At 45.2% G+C, this 22015-nt stretch overlaps 1 protein-coding gene across 1 annotated transcript in view; it reads left to right on the forward strand.

Annotated features, from left to right (window-relative positions):
- The window catches only part of Adamts16 (ADAM metallopeptidase with thrombospondin type 1 motif 16), a 135923-nt gene that overhangs the window by 6577 nt on the left and 107331 nt on the right, over positions 1-22015 (forward strand).

The raw sequence follows: 22015 nt of genomic DNA on the forward strand, positions 1-22015 counted from the left end.
TAAACTGAGCCACTCATGCAAGTGGAAACCTCAGTGCATTCGCGTTTCCTTCCTTTTCTTGAAATATTTCCATATTTTTAGCAGGGAGGCTTAGGAGAGACTTAGATTATTGGCCATGAATTAATTGCAGACCCACATGAGCACAGTATAGCTCAGCAGGGGGAAAAATGTGTGGTCCGAATACTTCTGGGTCTTGTCGACGTTAAAGGTTCCCCAGATAGGTCTGTGGGGGTTGAGGACATCTCTAGAAAATGCTTCCAGTCTGTCTCACATTTCCCTTCCTCTTTGGAAAGAGAGATTTCAGATCCAAAGCTCCTAAGGCATTTGTACACATGTGTGAGGGCATTGGGTGATGAAGGCTCATTTCTGAGCACTTCCTTAAAATAAATGTGTGCAAGCACTGAATCTTTAAAAAATATTTTTAAAAGGCAGTATTAATATTCTTTTTTTGGAGGAATTTTATATGAGTTGATCTCACCTCTCTTTGGCTTTTTAAAGGGCTTTTGCTTGCAGAATGGACACAGACTCTTGCTGGTGATGACTGCTGTTCTCTTAACCAGGAAGTCAATGTGCTAATTCCTTCCCCAGTCTCCCAAGGGGAAAAAATAAGTCTTCTGTAGTTAGTGGATGAAAACACTTTTTGTAAAGCACTAAATTAAGATGTCTCTTCCTTGGCTTTCTTAAACCAGACACAGTGCCATCTGTGTGGTAGCAGGTGTGTCAGTACCTTTCGAGTCTGTAAAGACTGGGCAGGGTGCTGCCCATTACCCAGCAGGTGTGGAAGCCCACTGAAGACCCTGGCGGCCTCCTGCAGTGGCAGAGTTGTGTCCTAGAATGCCTTGGCTGGCAGAAGCTCAGGATGCCTGACTGTCATTAAACTTGGTGGGAGTTAACAGTAGAAGTTGTGAGTGTACAAGTACATGACAGATAAGGGGATGAAACAGAACAAAAACATGAGGCTCCTCTGGGCAATAAACAGTGGAATCTGGTACCGTGGTCATGGGGATAGACATTTGTATTAATCTTCCAAATATGCAAATTCTGGCTTCCTTGATATTTTATCTGTAGATGGTCATTAAAAACATGACCTCAAGTAGCCTTCAGAGTAAGAGACTTGGGGGCATTTGGCCTACGAGAAGCAAACCAAAGTTGTTTCAGAGAGAAAGGAAGAATCAGAAGCCCTCTATCTGGAGCCAGATAATGACAGTATTGAATGGGGTCCTTAAGTGACTGTCAGGTCTATTATTTCTTCCCTGAAGACCCCATTCCTCATCTTTCAAATCTGTTAACATACAAAGGAAAATAGGGTACCTTTTACGGTGGGGTATAGCTCCTTTTTGTTATCGTTGCCATTTTTGGCTCTTTGAGGTTCTAATTGAAGTCTAAAGGAGATCTCAGTTGAGTTTTTTGCTGTTGCTGTTGTTAATTTTCTGGTTTTATCTTTTCTGTTGTTTTTATGTTGTTCAGAGCCTCACAAATGTGGGGCAAGTGCTCTACCACTGAGCTACAGCCTGGCTCTCAGGTGAGCTTTCTCACAGATTGGACTCCATTGACCCAGTTCTCTCATGGGAGGCAGAAGTCCATGGAATTTTTTGTTCCATTCTTGGTATCAAGCGCTGCCTGACGTGCATCAAGTTTCTGCAAATGAAAAAGTTTCACTGCACGGTCAGCTGGCAAGGAGGCCTGGCTGGAGCTTTGAGTGGGGATCCCTGCAGGGCTGGTAGGTAGCGATGGGATTTACGGAAAGAACAGGGCAGAGGTGCGTGGCGATGGGGCGGTGGAAAGAGTGGAGTGTTTGGGGCTCTTTTTCCCAGATGTGGACAGGGATCATGCCTCTTCACAGGTCCTGTTTCTTTCAGGGGACTTTAAGCTTATGACATCAAAAGGCCATAGATAGAAAAAGCTAATTTCTGCTGTGCATTTCTGTTCTTTAAAAGCCGGTTCCAAGCTAGCCTTGAGTGACTTCTTTTCCTGAAGACAGCTTAAGAACTTTGTTAGAAAGGGAATTATGTGTAGATGTGTACTCAGCCATTTGGTTCTCACCTGTGCACTGTGGCAGAGCCCTGGGGAAAGCATGAGAAAGACGGGATCCTGTCTAGTAGGAAAAGGTTCATTTTCTCCCTGTGGTGAGAACACTACTTTTAACTTTAAAAATACATCACTTCTGGGTATATCAGCTACCCATTGCTGGGACACAATACATGACACTCACAGCTGAAAGGAGGAGAGGTCCAATTTGGCTCACGCTTCATTAGGTTCAGTTCATGGTCAGCCAGCTCAAGGCAGAAACAACAGGTGTGGCAAAGAGGCATAGTAGGGGAAAGCTGGTCACCTCATGGCAGCTAGTAAGCAGAGAAAGAAGGGAGGAGAAAGAGCATGCATACATGCTTCCTAGTCACATCCCCCGTGCTCCACCTCCTCCAACCAAGCCCTATTCAGCATGAACTCATAGTAAATAATCCACTGATGAAATAGCCCTGTTGATCCAAACACCTCCCAGGAGGGCAAGCTTTGAAAACACGAGGCTTTGGGCAGGGGGCTCAATTAAAATCTAAACTATAACGAGTGTAATATCTTGTATCATTTAATTGAAGCAGTCATATTTGTGAGGCAACACAATTTCCAAATCCAAGTGTAGATTCCCTAGACCCCGATGGTCAGTTTGAGTGTGGGAACATTTTGCTAAGAGTCCTCCAAGGATGGCTTGGAGGAACTGTGAAAGTCATTGGTGGCATTATCCTACTTATTGTTTCTAAATACCCATAAAGAAGAAAGGCAAAGAGAAAGCAAGCCCAGCCTTTGAATTTATGTTCACAATGATGCAGTGAATAAAGAATGCCCCTCGGATTGCGTGTTATGGGAGCCCGCCGGCCCTGTGCTCCAGGACAGTGCTTGAGGAGAGAAGCAAGGAGCTGATTTCACTACAGTGCAGTGAAACTAGGAGAAATACAGACATGGGCAGAGCCTGGAGGGGCTTCCTGGTTGGGGAAAGAATCTCCAAAACAACCAAGTCCAAGCTCAGTCTTCATGGTGAAGTCTGACTCTCGTAAACAGAGAGATGAGCAGTATCTGTTGCGTCTCTGGGAAACTGACATTGCATATCTGCTATGATCACTGCTCACAGCCATGTAAACATGTGTAGCCAGTAGGTGCTTTCTAACACACAAAATGAAAAGCATTTTAAAGGTGAAGAAGGAAGGTTAAAAGAGTTCTGTTCGATAATAAAAATTATCGAACAGAACAACTTTCTGGCCTGGAGGTAGTGATGATTATAACAGCAGAAAGAATAGTATTAACTTAGTGAATGTGTGTGCCAGCTGATTTGTGAATAGCTTCACATTTGTTATCTCACTTATCCTGATTATAAGTCATAAATAATATATTCTTTAAAAGAAGTTTTATTGAGGTATAATTCATATAACACAGATTTTCACTCATTTAAAACATATAATTCAGTGGGATTTAGTATAGAATATGGAAATTAACAGAATTTAACCTGATATTTCTGTCACCTCAAAAAGAATCCCCATAAAATTCATCCCCATTTCCCAGTGTCCCAATCCCTGGCACTCTTAGGCAGCCACTAACGTACTTTCTATCTCTATATATTTCCCCATCCTAGCCACTTAGTCTAAGAAGAAGCATGTGCTATCTGCTGTTTTCTAACTAGCTGCCTTCATTTAGCATAATATGTCCCAGTATTGTCCATGTTGTAATACTTAATACTGCTTTTCTTGCTAAATAATAGTCTATTGCATGCTTATACCACATATTTTATTTATCAGTTAGTAGTTGATAGTTGCTACTCTTTGCTGCTTTTATTTATTTTTTTTCTACTCTGTGAATAATGCTTCTACAAACATTTATGCACATGTTTTCATATGTTCTATGTTTTCACTTCTATTGGGTATATAGACCTAGAAGTGGAATCACTGGGTCATAAGTAATCTCCATACTTAACATTTTGAGGGACTGCCAAACTTTTCCAGTGTAGCTATATCCCTTTATATCCCTCCAACAATGCATGTGATTGTGTTTCTCTGTAGTCTTTCCCACACTTGTTCCTGTCCATCTTTTCTGTTTTGGCCACCTTCGTAAGTAGGAAGTGGCGTCTCAATCTGGTTTTGATTTGTTGGATAGAGGTTTGAGATTGCTGGTTTGTTATGAAGTTTCACTGTGCATTCATTACCAACTTCTCTGGAGTCTGGTGAGGCTGAATACCCAGGTACACACCAAGTTACACGGAGTGAGGATTTAGAAATTGGCAGCAAGAGATGCAGAAGCCTTGCTGTCACCATGAGCTGAATGCTGAGGCTCAGGAAAGGTTGCAGGGAGGGTGGAGTCTGGTCTTTACTGTGCCTCAGTTGTATCTGTGGGTGGGAGGGGCTGGAAAGCAGTGCCCAGGGGTGCTGTGCCCTGGGAATGTGATGCACTGGGAGGAGGTGTTGAAGCACATTCTGTTTCACAAGGCCACTGGAGCCCAGTGGAGGCCCTTCCCTCCTGGCCTCCCAGTCTCAGCATGCTTATTCCCACCACATTCTACAGATACTCCTGGGAATAATGGGAAGACAGTGAAAAGAATCATACTGATCCACAATCACTGAGAACTTTCACAGGGATAAAATTGTATGCTATTTCTTCCAACACGTTGGATATGTCATTCTATTGTCTTCTGAATTCCATTATGCCTAATGATAAGTCAACTGTTCATCTCATTGGTGTTTCATTGTACATAAACAGTTGTTTCTCTCTTGATGTTTTTTGTATTTTCTTGTTTGTCTTTCAACATTTTTACTATGATGTGCGTAGGTGTGGGTATCATTGTGTTCATCCAGCTAGAAGTAGCTGAACTTGCTGAATGTGTAGATTAATATGCCTCATCAGTTGAGGAAGTATTCAGCATTTTTCCCTCAATAGTTTTCTTCTCCTCCTTTCTATGCCCTTTCCTTTACTGCTCTTTTATGCATATATTGTTATCCTAAGTAAAAACTCATTTTTCTCTAAAGCTCTATGTATTTCTCTTTATTCTCCTTTACTATGTTCTTCAGATTGCATAATCTTTACTAATTTATATTTATGTCTAAAGATTTTCTGCTGACAATTTAAATCCATTATCACCCCTCTGTAGTAAATTTATCATTTTGATTTTGCTTCTTGGTTTGAAACAGCCACTGTACCGGTGAGCTGGAGTGAGGGTACTTAAGCAGTATTATTCTCAGCCTACTGAATTTGGAGCAGAGTTTTCATGTCATAAGTAGGGGCTTCTTGGCAGAAGGGAAAATAGTTCTTACAGCATGGGAGCATGGAACTGAGCTTCAGTGATATGGGATGGAGCAGATGGCAGATGCAGGGAACTTGCCACTCTTGAGGTGAAAATGTGGCTCTGGAAGTGGGTTGGGATCATAGAGATCCCGTCTTCTCCACTGCACATGCTGGAGTGAAACTGTGTCTCACCAAGCTGGGGGCAGCTGAGGATGCAAGGGGATCAAGGCTGAAATCCCACCAAATTAAGCCATTCTTTTCAAGAATTACCAGATTTCACTCACAGTTGTTTTTCCACCTTTTGTACCTTTGGGATGACTTTTAGGAACTTTAAGTGCTGTGTGTATGTTTGTGATTCTTAGCAGGTAGATGGCATGGAAGTTCTACCAGGGGAGATTTGTTGTGTAAAATGTTATTAACACATTTTACAGATTTTTCACCCAAGATTACTTATTGTTCCTAATTTAGGGATGATTCCCAGGCTTCTCCATTAAAAAGCAGGTTCTGGACCTATGTAGCCTGACTCTAGGACCAGTGTTTGAAACCAAAATATTATTTTGCATCCTTAGTCATGAAGCTGCTTTTGCCCCAATAGGACTTGCAAGGTCAGAGACCCGAATTTCCATGGAAACATTCCTGAATGGTGAAACAGTTTTTCATTTGGTTTCTAGCTCAATGCCATTTTCCCCTGGATCTGAGCACTTTTTTCCTTAGCATCCCCATCTATAGTCTCCTAGGGGACTCTACTAAGATACATATGGCTTATTTCTATAATTATCCACTTTTTTATACCTAACTATAAATTCTTTGAGAGGACTTGTTAATTCTTCTCTGTAACACAAAGTCTTTGTAATGCCCTAATCAAAATTCATTTTTTCCTCTCCACAAATGATTGTATTTCATATTTACAAACAGAAGTACTGAATTTTCTCAACTTCTATTTTTGGTTATACCTAAATATAAAATTAGTTTTACAATCAATTTCATCTGATTTCTTTCTAGACTGTTGCCAAATACCCTAAATTTTCTTTTGGAGTTTGTAGCTTCTCAAGAAATGATTTAATCACTAGGGTGTTTGATAACACATTTCTTTTTTCAATACTTTTAAGGTGTGTTTAGAAATTTTTGGTGCAGAAATTGATTTTCCTGAATGATTTCATGCAAATTCTGTACTTGAATCAATATTCATTGAATAAAAATGTTGTTGTTTTCTGTCCATGGCATAAAAATCTAAATGCATACATGTCCTCTTGTATAAAATGTGATGTTTGTTAAGACATTTATGTATAGGATAGGTATCATTTTCCTAAAAATCTAATTATTCTTTTGTTTTCAAAAACATTGAAGAGCTTGTAAGTGCTACAATTCTCAATTCTGTTGGTTGGAGACTTGCTCAGGGAACTGTTTTGAATTGTACTGGGTTCTATTTCTAGCCACAAACTCTGGGGATTCCCTCAAAACTCTAGTCGTTGAGAAGTTTTTCTAAAGCACCCAATAAATCCTAGGAAGCAGTCTGAAATGCTGCCAGATTTTCAACTGACTTTGAAAAATGTTCTTGAGCCAGAAAAATAAAATGGGAGTAAAACAGGAAGAATCAGCATAGTGGATGGTTAGAAGAAATAAATGAGTTTTCAGAGTCAGTTGTGACTGTCTGGAAAGAGTGTGGCTGGCGTAACTAGATGGCAGTGTCAGACTTGGGCCATGGGCCCCACGCTCAAAGTTAGTCATGATTAGGACATTGATCGGATAGTTGTGGGGAACCAATAGGTGGTAGTGGATATTTTCACAAATTGTTTATTACTTAAGAATAAATGTAATGGTAAAATTTTTCAATGGACAGAAATAAATGTATTTCTTCACTAGAAGTAGATTAATCTTTTATAAGATAATTCATACTTGAAATAACCAAAGATTTTCTATTTGTTTACTTTTAGTTCCAAACAAAAATTAGATTATTAGAAGAAAACATTAAGTATAATATTATGGATTCTGTTCTACTCTCATTCCTGGGATAATGAAACTGAGGTCCAAAGGGAGCTGAATAATCTGGCCAACATTACAAAACCAGGTGGAGTTGGACTGGTCTAGGGCATGGGTCTTTGTCTTAGTCACCTTCTCATTGCTGGGGCAAACACCCACGCCCCACACCTTAGAGGAGGAGAGGGTTATTTGCCTCATAAATACAGTTCAGTCGGCTGGCTCCAGGGCAGAAAGGCATGGTGGAAGGCCCTGGGCAGAGGAGAGCTGCCCAGCTCCTGGTGGCCAGGAAGGAGAGAATTAGGGGCAGAGCTGGGAAGGAGAGGAACCCTGGTATTGTCTGATGCCCTGAGAGCCCTTTATCAAGAGGCAGATGCTTCCCACATCTCACCGATGACCTGTGGGTGCCCATCCTGCTCAGTCCAGTATTTGCTGTAAGGTGGTTTGGAATGCTACTTACCTCTGAAGCCAGTGAGGCCAGGAGGGTTTTCACTACCAAGATCTGTTTTAAAAAGGTGGGGGGAGGGCCAGAAAGATGCCTGGAGAGCAGCAGAGCTGATCCCTAGCTGGGGCTGTCTGAAGGACTAAGATCTCTGAAATGTATTTTCTAAGAGAGCAGATAATGAAGCAGAAATCCAGCCTGAAGAGAATAAAAGGATCAAATGAAACCAAGACCTTTTCAGCAGAATCCTGAATTGTCTGGGGTACACCTAGAATAACTTGATTGTAGCTGCTTAATTGTAGCACATGCAATTTTCTTTTTCTTAAATGTCACTTTCTCTGTAAACTTGTCTACTGCACACGCGTGCACACACACACACACACGAGCATACACACAATTATCCTCCCTGTTTTAGCTTTCTATTCAGTGTTCATCACTAGCTGTATCAATCACAGTCCAGTCAAGAGAAGCTACAAATATTATTAGGAAAGAGAACATGAGCACAGTGCAATCAGTGACATTAGTGCACTGGAGGTTAACAGGAGAATGAGTAAGGCACTAGTGAACAGCAGCTGCTGGAAGCAGCTACCATGCCAATGGCTGAAAGAACAAAGGAGAGTTTGGGGTTACTAAGTTTTAAAAACCTGGAGCTAGACCTCAAACCTCTGAATATGAGAAGCCGACCAGCAGTTTGCTAGAATTCTACAGACGCATAATGGCTCCACTTCTTCAAGTAAGATGCAAATTGGAATCAGCTGCTTCTCCTGAAGCAAAGTGCCACTGCTAAGGTAGAGCAAGGCTGATATGACTAGGAAGCAGACAAGAAGGGAATAGGGAAAGACAGGAAGTGAGGAGGAAGACGGAAGGGACACGGGACAGACAGTAATTCTATGGAAAACGAACGGGCAGTGAGGACGTAGGCCGGAAGTTCAGAAGGGACCGACAGGGAGGGTTAAGTTCTTCCGCCTTCCTAGATGTCACCCTCCTCGGGTCCCTCGTGTGGACTGTTGCAGGAGTGAATAGGGAGCCCGTGGCAAAGCGGAAATGGGATCTACTGAAGTCAGCGTCACCATCACATAGCAGAATTTAGAAATAGAGTGTGCAGAGTGATTTGCTAATAATAATTAAGCTGCCTACTATGGTAAATATTACAAGTACAATAGGGGTGTTTGTCTGACTTTTTCTTACTTTATTTCTAGCACTTTGTTTTTCATTTATATTATACTATAGTACTGGGGGTTGAACCCAAGGCCTTTGCACTGAGCTATAGCCCCAGCCCTTCTTTTATTTTGTATTTTGAGACAGGGTGTCGCTACTCACTAAGTTGTCCAGGTTGGCCTTGAACTTGCCATGCCCCTGGCTCAGTCTCCCAGAGTGCTGGGATTACTACACCTCGTTTCTGGCACTTTCATTATGCCAGGCATACAGTAAATTCTTCAGTAAAAAATTGTGATGTGAGTGAATGATTTTTTGATGGAGAAACAAGAATTCTGTTGTCTGACAAAAATCATTTGTAGGAAGGAAAGGAGGAAGGAAGACCCCAGCAGCTAAAGCAGGCGCATCCCTGCACTACCTAGGGAAAGGGGCAGCTGCCTGTCTGAAAGACTAGATCTTGCCAGGCCTGGTGGCGACAGGCTGATCACGGTGTGGGCTGGAGCTGTCACACCCAGTGTGGCGTGTGCAGCCTTTTCCCACAGTGGCTGTTCCTGACTCTGTCACTGCTCTGGTCACACCAGGCCCCGTGCATTTGGCCTGGAAGGAGAAGCTGCTCACTTTCCCTGGTGGAGGCTGCACTTCTTGTCCTACACAGGAGTAAGTGGGCACTCAGGGTGGGCGTGCGTGCATGTGGGCGTGTCCCCAGTCTGTGAGTCTGGCTGCTCTGAATCTCTCTTGAAGTGGAAATTGGGGTATCATCATTTTTTTTTCATTTTGGGTACCGGGGATAGAACTTCGGACCTTGCGCTTTCGAGGCAGGTGGCAGAACCACTGAGCTAAATCCCCGGCCCTGGGGTATCATCATGTTAAGGCTGGACTCTGAGTCAGTGTGTGCATACGCTCCGTGGAGACCCGTCCTTCCTCACTACAGCTGTAACCTTCTCAGTAATCCCTCTGACAGCCCTCAAGTCCCCGAGTCTCAAACTGGAATGGGAAACTCCTAGTTGCCTTTGCTCTTCTATTGATACTCCATTTCCAGTTTGCCTCAGCATATGTCTTTTTTTACTGACTTTGATTCCTTTGTGAAGTAACATCATTCATCCTTTCTCACTTAGTCCACATACTTTTAACTACTCAAGAGTTAATTTCTTGAAAGAGGAGAGCATGTGTTTTAAAGGCATTAAATCAAATAAATCCATGCATTTTAAATCAGTAGCAAAATCAGGGCCAGTTTTGTATTTTCCTTTCTACAATTTCAAGAAAGTATAAGAAAATTAAATGAAAATACCAGATTTGAAAAATTGTTACCTGTAGAGATACAGGTTAGATTTTTGCTGTTTCCTTTTATAGCCAATTGGAAATAAATGGTCACAGTACAGCATGGATTGTCATTATATAAAAATTTAGAAATTTTTAAGCAAAAAATAAACTAACATGACAAAACTGAGCATTGTATGTGTTGATTACTCCCAACTAGAGCCTAGTTCGTGGTATCCAGCGAAAGCCCCTGTATCTGCAGAGGGTGCCGAGCTGTGCAAAGCCCTGTCAAGGTGCCCTCGCTGGGGTCTGGAAAGCAAAGGCCAAGCCCACCTGTGAGGCCCTGGGACGCCCATATTGGGAACCAAAGAGGCACCTGCTGTTCACGCTCAGAGGATCTCAGTGAACACGTTGCCGGTCCTAGTTTCTAGCAACAGGTACAGAAAATCTCGATAATTCTACGCTCTAAATGACCAGTGTTGGGATGCTCTTAGAGCGACATGCTATGAATAATTTAAAGGAAGTGTAGTTGAAGAAACTGAGAGGCAGTTGTCCAGTTCTTGGCCTTTTGAATCCACAGCATGGGCACAGGGAAATGGAACTACTTGCTGTGCCTCCTTCTCTTAGGCAGTTGCCTTCTCTAATTGCCAAGCTGATGACAAGGAGAGAGCTCCTCTTGTGCATTGAGATTCCTGGGAATGGGTACTCTTAACATGCTGAATGTGCCACAGATGGGACGCGCCAAGTGTGTTCTATGCTACTGTTCCGGGGCGAGAAGCTGGCACATCATAAAATAACAAACATGCTGAATGTGTATTTTTAGGATGAATTATGTGTTAAGCAATACTTTCATCAAAGTCTGGAACAAAGTGAAGACACAGAGCCCCTGCAATTTAAGGCCCTCGAGAATTATCTTGAGACATAAGTGAACTGGAAAACCTGAAATCTGGGTGTGCAAAATAGGAGTTGGAAACAGTCTCTCAAGCAAAAAAGCAGAACAAAGGGGCTTCCTGCCGTAAGGAGATGGAGAGTAGGCTGAAAAGGCACAGCTTCGGGGGTCAGACAGGGAGGTCTTGGTCAAGTCTAATGTCTTGCCCTAGCCACACTGCCCACCACCTCAAGCTTCAGTTTGCATAATTTGCAGCCAACACGGGCCTCAGAGGGTGGCAGAGGGTTGAGGGAGACAGTACTCAGGAAGCCTGAAGCCAGGGCTTGGGGCTCCATGGGTGGCACGTGCTGCTTGTCCTCCTTGGTGTCCCCACCCAGTACCACCAGTGATGCCTCCTGAGCAACTCGGTTACACTTTGTAAGGCAAGCAGGGTCAGAGTCAGAACTGAAAGGGGACATAGCCCGACCTTCCCAGAAGCGCCATGGTTGGAACGGGAATGGGATTAGAATATTTAGCTTTTTGCACTAGAATGATTAGGGTGATGAATTAACACCCATTGGGATGATGAGATGACATCATTTGGTAAGGCTGTTTAGATACGGGCATCATGTATGCACTTTTTCAAATCACTGTTTATGCGCACACTTTGGGAAGACCGTTGTGTCTCCCCAACACCTGGAAATCGCTTTGTGCTTAACAAGGAATCAGGGGAAGGAGAGGGCCCAGAACTGCTAACATTTTGACTTGTATTCCCACTGCAGCAACCAGAGGAGCTATAAACCTTGTTTTTACTTGCAGAGATTATCTAACTGAAGCTGGGGGAATTTCCACTATTCCCTCGGCAGCTCATCATTAGGTAATAAAATAAAGAGTGATGGATTGCAGAACGATAAGCCGAAAGAGAAGCTAGGGTGTTTTATAGTGCAATTCTGTTTCTCCTTGAAACTCACAAGTATGTGTGGAGGTCTTGGAATACTAAAGAATAAATGTTGAAGTATTCGAGGGCTGTGCCAGGTATGGGCACCATTTGTAGAAGCAGAACTCATTATGTGTTCCTTAAGGCCAAGAATATAACTTAGCCTGTTCGTCACCATTCGCCACCATTAGTCTGAATCTCTAATATCCCTGGGACACACAGCATAATCATATGTACTCCAACTAAAACCTTGTTTGGATCTAATGTCAATAATAATGTCCTGCCTTTGTCTGTAGGGGTCTGATGTGTTGTCCATTGGGAAGTAGCTGTTGAACTGAGTCTAATAAAATTAAACTTAATGATCCTCAACACTTGGAAGTTTCTTGCTTACCCCCACAAAAGTTAGAGTCAGATGTGTCTTCCCCTCCTCCTAGAGAGAGCACAGGACCCCCTTGGTTTATGAAACTTTTAGAAGGGTTGCTTATACCCACATAGGAAGTATGATCAAAAGATACTTAATGATTAAATTTTTAAATTTTTATTACAATAAAAAACACATAGCTATTAATCCCTCTCAAGCACTCTCACTTTTTTGAACACAGTTATCCCATCATTTTTGCCACATTCTGTAACAGTTCTGGAAGTCCTCTTTTGCAAGTATTTTTATGACGTATGATCAAAAATGTGGTGAGTGTGGCTGTCAAGTGCCAGCTAACAAAAAAACAAGTTCATAAGACCAGTACAGTGTGTCCTCATCCGCCGTATTCACTGGATCTGGCACCATGGAACTTCCTGCTCTTTCCTTGAGTCAACATGACCATGAAAGGTAAATGTTTTGAATCCACTTAGGAATCAAAGCAGCTGAGACAGAGCAACTAAAGACATTCACTAAAAAGGACTTCAGAAGTGCTTCAGAAAGGGACAAGCAAAATGGGATAAGTGTGTCTGATGCAAGGGGAAGTATTTTAAGGGAGATTCATGGCAGTGTGCCTTTTACTATATAAGTGTTTTTAATTTTTAATTTAGACACTCACCATATTTTGTGGTCACACCTGAATGGAGAACACAGCATTTGAAGCAGTGCGGGCACTTTGTCTTTAAGGATGAAATACACTAATGAGAACAATCCACTGATCTCACAGGCTGCAATTTAAATGCAAACATATTTTGAAAGACCGTAGGTTAAATGCATGAGTGGGTGTCAGTGCCCAGTTATACGTTCACTAGTTTAAGACATATATTTGTATGTTTAGAATGACCTATGCCATAATAAAATCAGGAGCGAGCATTCTCCCCAGCACCCATGTGCAGCCATGAGGTTGCCAACCACACAGAGTGTGGACATGTATCAGATCCCATGGTGTCCTTTGCGCATTAAACCCCTTATTTGACAATTATGCACAGTTTAGATTTCACCTTCGTCTCATGCATTCCAGAATGAATTAGACATGGAGACTTTTCAGGGGTCATTTCTGTTGATCGGTTTCAAAGTCAACCCCAACCCACTTCTCCTTTCCATGGCTCTGGCCCTTCCCCCACTCTGTTAAAGGTGTGGATTCAGGCTCTGTCATGTGAGAGAGTGGCCCTCCTGCTGCAGTCTGGGGCAGCGCAGCAGGGTGAAGTTGCAGAGTTTGCAAGTGTGGCAGATAGAGTGGACCCTCAACTTGTGAACTTGATCAGTTCCTGAGGGTGGGTTTTAACTCAGGTTGGTTTTAAGTCAGTACAGCTGAGATCTGGATGTTTACCTGGGTACATGCTATAGATAACAAGAGGCAGATGAATCTTCCATTAAGCTAATTAGCCTGAGTTGTTTATATGCAGCTGGTCGTAACTTGAGGATCCACTGTATTTTATCCTTCTATTCTGCAAAGTGTGGGTAGAGACCCAGCTGTGTCAAGAGTGTGGTCGCTGTTGCGATCACGTGTAGTGGGTACCGGTTAGACCATCCCTCTAGTGAGGAGCTGGATTTCCAAATCCACAGATGTCTGGCCTTACCCTGCACTCCTGTGCCCTCCCCTGTTCTGTTCACACCAGTGATGCTCTCCCAGCCCACACTTGCCCCGAAGGGCAGCCTGCGGCACACACAGTGGTCCTTTTCTATCATAGTGAGAGCAAATGCACCTGCAGCTTTGTCCTGCATCTGGGATGTGGTTCTTCTGCTTTTGCGAACACACAGTGGAGAGGCCTGGGAGGCTTCCATGCAAAGAACCTTCTCCTTTCCTTTCCTTTCCTTTCTTTACCCATTTGTTCCCCTCATTGTTTTTCTCCAATTCTCCCCAGTCCTTTACTCCAATTCCTATAGTTTTTGTGGAAAAAAATTTAACCTGCGATTCCTCTTATGCTCAGTACCAATGTGCCATCATACGGAACGGACTTCTTGCAGCGTAGTTCCCGTGTTGGTTGTTTTGGAGCAAGCCTGTGGTAACTCTTGCTCCGTGACTGCTAGGTAGTAGTATGAACGCGGAAGTACACAGCAGCGACACAATGCGAATGGCATCGAATAAAATCTGAAAATGCACCCATTGTAAGCAGGAAAGAGAACTGATATTAAAAGGAGCACCTACTCTATTGCAGGCATTCTTTTCAGGCACAGTTGCTACATGAATTACCATTGCATTCATTTATATAAATTTTACAAGAAATGTTTCTATTCCTAGCTTCTATACACAGAATCAGCCATGCTATCTCACTGACAGAAGTGGACACCTAAAAGGGGAGGACCCCGGATTCCAGGCTGTAGACGTAAGGTGCCAGGACACGAGACCCCTTCCCCCTGGGCTCCATGCCTCCTCCAGGGACACTGCCCCAGTTCATTTGCAGTCAGATTGACGGGCTCTTGCCAGGAAAAGAACTTAGATATGCAAAACCTGTGCTGCTCATCACTCTGGGGCACACATGTGGACGGTGCTGCAGTTTTGCCCTTTACACAGAAAGCCACAACTTCTTGAGAGGCTTTTGGAAGGTGTTCACGACTTTCACAGCCTTTGCTGTTATCAGCTCCCAGGAGAGGATAAAAAAGAGAGAAAAATGCGTCAGGTATTTTAAATCCAAAAGTTTATTGCCACACAGTTCATACTAGCCAAGATATAGAACCAGCCTAGATGCACATCAGTGGATGGATGGATAAAGAAAATGTGGCAGATATACACAATTGGAGTATTTTTTGGCCACAAAAGAAAATGGATGGATGAAATGGATGCATGAAAATGGATGGATCTAGACCTTCACATTCAGCAAAATAAGCCAGACTCAGAAGGGCAAATACTGTGTACTCTCCCTAGTATGAGCAATCTAAGAAAGGTGAGAAGAAAGCAGAAAGGAGACTATAACTAGACAGGATGAAGAGAGTAGAGGGAAGGGCAGGCTCTAAGGGATGGGATGTGAGCAGAATACGCTCTGCGCATTGGAAATCTCCCCCAAAATGTGAAACTGGGGAGGACCAGACAAGTGATTTCTGGGGTGTCTGATCAAACTGTGTGATGTGCATGTACCGATCTGCCAGCAGGAGCCCACTGCTCTATATAACCAATAAAAAGAGGGAAAAATACATAATAAAAGCAGGAGAAAATCCTAAAGTAACCAAGGGAGCCCATAGAAATCGCAAGTCCGAAGCAGGCGGTGGCGCTGTCTGAAACTGCAGACCTCTTCCTGTTGCTGCATTGGTGCTGGCCTGAGCACTTCTCTCCTTCCCATGTGGCAGGGAGAGATGGCCGCTGGCCCCTTGAGGGAACTCCACTGTGACCACAGCCGCTGTCCCACCAGGGGCACACGCATCTCACCTGGGAGTGGCCAAGTGAACTGATGCTGGGACATCTTCCTTTGTCTTCACAGTACAGAAAGAACTGTAACCTGCCAGAAATTGCCCCAGTCCAGGAGTGAAGTGCGGCTCCTGGGCGAGGTTTCAGAGCACTCTCTGAGCGTTCAGCTTCCACTGAGTCTTTGTGGAGTAATCTGAGCCCCAGTGGCTCCACTCAGCCCCAGAGCTGCCCTGTAAACACAGGTCTGCAGCCCAACCAGGGACACCGAGCTCTCGTCCCCTGGTCATCTGCTGTATTCCAGTCCCCCTTCCCCTGCTCTGATCATATTTATCCCCAAGGTTTGAGAGCTACCTCACTCCTCTGCGGAGTGGGCCTGTGCATTTATTGTGCCGACTCACATGGGGCCATGTCCACACCTCTGGAGTGCTGGTGGTAACCTGTAGCAGAGCAGGCAGACAGGGTATGATCACCATATGTGGTGAATGTTGAAATTTTAGAAGACACATTCTTCCCACTAAGCCTTGCTTTGAACGCACTTATCCCATTGTTCCTGGCACTTCCTGAACTAGTTCTGGAGTCCTCTTTTGTGAGTGTCTTTTCATAGGTGCCTTGTGATAGTTCACTGATTGCCTCAGTTTGAGTGAGAAACACCTGACTAAATTGGATCAGCACAGTCCTGGGTGTGGCCGAGGGGATGCACTGAAGACAGCAGACCCACCCTGGGTGTGAGTGGCACCAACCAATAGGCTTGCTGTCCAGATGGGATAAAAGGGAAACAAGGAAGGAAGGCTCGCTTCTGTGTTCTCAGAGGAGCTCCAATCTGCACCTTCATCTTGGACATCATCTCCTGGCTTCCAGCGCAGGCCCTGTGGACTCCTGATAGGGACCCACATGGGACACCGCAGTGAGCTCCAGGCCTTAGACTGGATCCTTCGCTCTCCAGCACACAGACAGCCCTTTTGCGCTTCTCCACACCTGTTCCTGTGGGCAGCCATTGTAAACCAATCTTGTAAACCCTTATATATTTGTATACCTTGCATTAAATCTATTTCTGTAAGCACTGAATGATACATGCCTCGGTGTCTCGAGTTCACTCAAAATGCTTATGACATTTCTGTCAGATGAAAACATTGCAGTGTGTCCTCATCCTCCTTATTCACCAGATCTGTCACTGTGCAACTTCTGGCTCTTCCCTAAAGTCAAAATGACCGTGATATGAATCAGTACAGGACATAGAAGCAGCCACAAGAGAGCAACTAAAGACACTTTCAAAAGAGGACTTCCAGAACTGTTTCAGGAAGTGGTAAGAACGATAGGATAAGTGCATTTGAAACAAGGCTGAGAATACTGAGGAGGATTCATGGCAATGTGTCGTGCAAAATTTAAATATTCACCATACATATCAAGCCCTCTTCATGCTCAGAGTCCAGCCTTGGGTCCCAGCAGACATTGTTCCTGGGGTCTAAAGCATGGTGACCACGCATGAGACAAGTGTGTGGACATTGTCTAGGGCCACTGGATGTGTCCTTTTGAATCCCACCCTTCATTGCCTAAGGTGCAGTTTTCTGCCCTAAGTTTCACATAACCTATATGAGAGTTCTCGGAGGCAAATATGTGTACCAGCTACCGAGTAGATAAAGGTTGAGCTCAACCATGATTGTCACCACGAGTTCTCTGCAGAAGGTATTGACCAGTGAAAGATTAGATTCAAAGCAACAAAAGTGCCTTGGGCACAGACAGTTATAGTGGGAAATACTCCCTGGGCTATCTTTGGAAATATGCGGTGGCAGAGAGAGTTGCAATTACTGTAACTAGATAGAGGAGGCTAAATAAGCAGTAGCATTCAGTAGATGTAAAAAATAGATTCACATGGTTCAGAGTAGCCATTTTGCCAATTTTGGGGCCACATGCTTGGTTTACCTTTGCTGTTTTGCTGGCAATAGGCAAGGAGGAGGCAGTCACTAACAAGCATGTTTGGAGCTGTTCTGCCTGGGTGTTGAGACCCTCACTGGTTACAAAAGCCACTGAAGACCGCACCCTGGTGGGTTAGGGTTAGAGGGGAACCTGGGAGTCTCAGTGATGACCCACAGGCCTGGCTTTTTGTTGTTGTTTGTCATTTGTTGGGTGTTACTGTTTGTTCTTCTTTTTCATTGTGTTGTGTGTAGGGGACAGGGGAAGGGGACGTTACCAGAACCTCTGCAGTGAGTCCTGGTCTCCTGTGAGCCACGGCAGCACACGGCGAATGACAGGAAAGGTAGAAAAATGAGACTGAGAAGAAGCTGAGCTTTGGGTCTGATCCGTGCTGCTCTGGGCGGCAAAGACAAAAGCCCCCAGCTTACCACACCTTTTATTCAGTACCTCGTAACAAATGACTGGCAGAGAATTCAATAGTTCACATTGGGATAAACAAGGTGTAACAGAAGGCTTGCAGAGAGTTCAGTACATCTTGGGCAAACAAGATGTTAACAGTCCAAGAACAACGAGGAACTGAGCAGATGTTTGTTCTCCCAGGATGTTTCTTGTCCTGGAGAATCACAGCATCACTGGATCACTGAAGTCTCAGTTGTGACCGGAGGCCAAACTGCAGTTATTCTGTAGCTGGGCTGTAGGCAAGAGAACTAGGCTAACCAAATGATTTTTCCGTAGAATTATGTAGCATTGCTCCCAACAGTTGTGCTTTTCATACATTTTTGTTCTCCTAGAAGTGATGGGTCTGCCCAGGTTTCCTAGCAGTGGCCATGCCTTTTTAGAAGCACTGTGGAGGAATATGCCAAATTCTCATGGGCTAGTTTGTGCACAGTATTATCAGTGTTTTATTTCAAGGGGGGAAATGATAATGTTTGTGGAACAAATTCTTGCTGACAGCACATTAGGAAGATATTCTCCAAAAGACTATTTTGAATATGCATTGCCACAACACACGAAGATTGCACAACTTGAGCTCAGCAGCCTGGAAATAGGATCAGCCATAACTTTTACCATCCCCACGGGATGCTAACATGACTGAGAGAGTATGTAGTCATACATGTCGCTTCGTCTGGAATTTATGAATGGTTGAATTCTGTATCCGTAGTAACAGATGTTTAAAGTTACTGCCCAGATTTTGTATTTGTGACTCAGAGTCACGGGAAAAGCAGTGTTGGTACAAATGTCTACTCCAGGGCCCTATATTGCAAATGCTTCTACTGGGCTATGTTATTCGCTTGTGGGGAATGTAACCGACAGTGATCGTTTTTGCATGGCTTGTGAGAGTTATCAATTCACCATCAGAAAGCATAGATGTCTAATGTTAACTCACTTGAAATTAAGAAACATCAGTTTACACAAACCCCACCTAAATTTGGATTGTGTCCCATGAGCCCTCCACAGGTGGTACTTTCCCAGAAAACCCTATTTTTCTACAATGGTGGCACCGGTCCTGCATCCTGCCTGAAGGCTGGACAGACAGAGAGCTTGGAGCACTGATGGATGCCCTTGGTCTTTGGGATACACGTGGTATCAGAATGCCCCTAAACGTGAATGTCGTCATCCTGCACCCCAGAGAGGGAAGAGCTGCTCAAAGCCCTCGGAGACAAGAAGTTGGGAGAGTCGTGGATGAACAAGCAGCAAGCAATGGACTGCACAGATCACACCCTGAGCCCGTCAGCCCTGGTCAGTGGGGGGACCTTCGGCTCCTGCACCATGTCTGCAGCTGGGCGCCTGGGTGACAATACCACTCCCATTCTGGGGCTGCCCAATCTGGGACCAACACAGAGAAGGCCGCAGCTGCTCTCATCTTTGCTGCCCTTTCTTGTGATGTTGGTAGAAAGGACACCCAACAGGGTCTTGTGCATGGCCCTGCAGTGTTCTCCCCAAGTCCTGGGGAAGATGTGAGTTCACTCCACCCACCAGGTGCCAGCTGCCATATCTTCATGTCCTCCTTTGTCTGCTCTTTGGGGAGGAGTATGACACCTCTGTCAGCCTCTGAGTGATTTGTTGCACTGTCTTCTCCCATGTTCATCTCCCAGGACATCCTCCGGTGACTTCATCACAGTCCTTTGCTCTTCAAGGAAGCACCCTGGTGTGGAGGAAGTGGTCAGCCTAGGAGTGCAGAGGTCCTAGGTCTACTATGACCTGTTGCTGGTCACACTCCTGGAACCTCAGTTTATTTTTTAAATGCACAGTGTGGTGGATTTTTAAAGTAACCTACCCGGCTGAGCCGTCTCCACAGACCAGGGTCCATGTATACTCCAGCCCCTGGTTCCCCCAGAGCCCTGTGAGCCCCATTTGCTTCCCACCACTAATGCCCACTCGGGCATCTCATAGACCTGCAATTGTACCCAGTGCAGGTTTGCCCTGGCTTCTGTCGTTCGCAGTGCTTTCTGCCACTCCACTGCAGAATGGTGCCCTCCATGTGCTTGTACTCATGTCTGTCCATTCACGCATCCATGGACATTCAGATCAGCCCAGTTTCAGCTTCTTTATCCACAAGAACAGGTCTGCTAATCCCTCAGGTGCACATCTATTCCAAGGACCATGAATAATAACATGGAGTAAGGTCCCCGGGACAGAGGCGGGGGCATCACAGTGACCAGTGAGGGATGCAGTCATTATTAATGTGACCAACAAAAACATGTTTAGACCATCCAGGAGCCTGGACATTAAAGAGCATCCTTGAGTGACACAGACACCGCAACTGACCGGCGGGGAAAGAAAACCCTCCAGTGGCCGGTGACACGGAGCAAGCAGCTGACTCGTGAGCTAAGTGTTAACTCACTGAGCTCATAGCAGAGTTGGCTGGGAGCTGTAGCCACCTGGCGGGAAGGAAGAGGCCATAGTCATCACTGCATCCGGGATGGACCCATGTGTGCCTGAAACCACGATGACTTCACCAGTGGCTGTAGGTCCAGATCACAGCACCCTGGGTCCCTGTGGCCTGAAGGAGAAACACATATGGTCCCCAGCTGGCCCGGGATGTGCGGGCAGTGACCTTCCTGCACTTCGTGACTCTGCTGCGCCACCTCAGCCTCCCCCTGCAGGGTCCACGTACTGCTTTCTGTCTTTAAAAATCTGCCCAGGCCAGGGATTCGCTCAGTGGTTCTGCTGCCTGCCTCACAAGTGCAAGGTCCTGAGTTCCATTCCCGGTACCAAAAAAAAAAAGGAAAAATCTGCCCTGCAGTCTTGACTGGCAGCTGTAAAATGTCATTTGCTCCCTGAATCGATGCAGGCATATGGAATCTGCACAATCACAGGGCAGGCCCTGCAGGTTATCTTCTGTTTGCAAAAACAGAAGCCAAAATGGGCAGGCACATGGACACGACACACACGCGTGTGCGGGGCTGACCCCCAAGGAGGGCAATCAGGCCTCAAGCACAGCTCTGACCGCAGCAGCTGCCCTTAGCTACCGCTTGGCCGGTGAGCCTGATCTAATGTCTGCTCCACCATGAAGCTAACAGGGCAGCGAGCCCTACAGGGTCTGGAAGAAGAGAGGCACCCGGTGAGGGCAGTCTGGGCAGGGCGCGTGCCAGGAGAAAGGCAAGGGAGAGGGACGGCTCCGGGCCCAAGAGGCTGGGTGCACCTGGGCCGGCAGTGGTGTCGGGCACAGGTCAGAGGAGTCCTGGAAGCCACACCAAGAAGCCAGGGGGTTTCTCCACTCAAGGGTGTCATTGTCTGTAAGGAGTCATCGGGTTCATGCTTTCCCCCAGGGAATGGAGAGACAAAATTGTAAGGGGGCCAGAGTTGGCATAGCCAGAGATGAGGTGGCCTGGACTGCAGGGACATGCCGAAGCCTCACCTGTCCCTTCTGCCTGGCGGGCTGGGGAGACACTTCAGGTCCGAGAAATGATCTGCTTGCTAGTCCCTGAATGACCCACCTGCGAATAGTTCATGAGGGACTCAGCCTGCGGCTCCGCCCAGGGCTGCGGGTCCTCCAAGCCCCTCTTCCTCTCAGGAAGGTGGAGCCCAAAGCGCACCTCTTCCGGGAGGCCCGCCCAGCTCCCTGCTTACAACTGCAACCCCTCCCCACACACTGCCGTGCTTTGTCATCATGAAGCTTTCCTCTTTTCTGTTTTATAATTACTTTTAAAGTATTTTATCAGTCCATGTCTGCCTGCCTACATAAGGAATGCATTTCTCACGGGGAGGGATGCACTGCACACCCTCATTTCCTTTTTGGTCCTTCCCCTCCTCTCCTTCCCTCTCCCTCACCTCTCAGTCCCCTTTCCATCAGCAAAAGCTCCATCCCCATCTCCTTTGATTTATCTTTCACTTTGCCCTTTAGTTTGCATGGCGTTTGACTTTCTCATAAAAAACCATCCAATGTGCAAGTGTCTGCTGATTTATTTCACTTAACATTACAACCTCAAGGTGCATCCGCTTTC

Source organism: Heterocephalus glaber, unplaced genomic scaffold (genome assembly GCF_053883595.1).
Source record: "Heterocephalus glaber isolate CG9 unplaced genomic scaffold, H.glaber_assembly_v1.0 deba00001537, whole genome shotgun sequence".
In the NCBI taxonomy this organism is placed as follows: Eukaryota; Metazoa; Chordata; class Mammalia; order Rodentia; family Bathyergidae; genus Heterocephalus; species Heterocephalus glaber.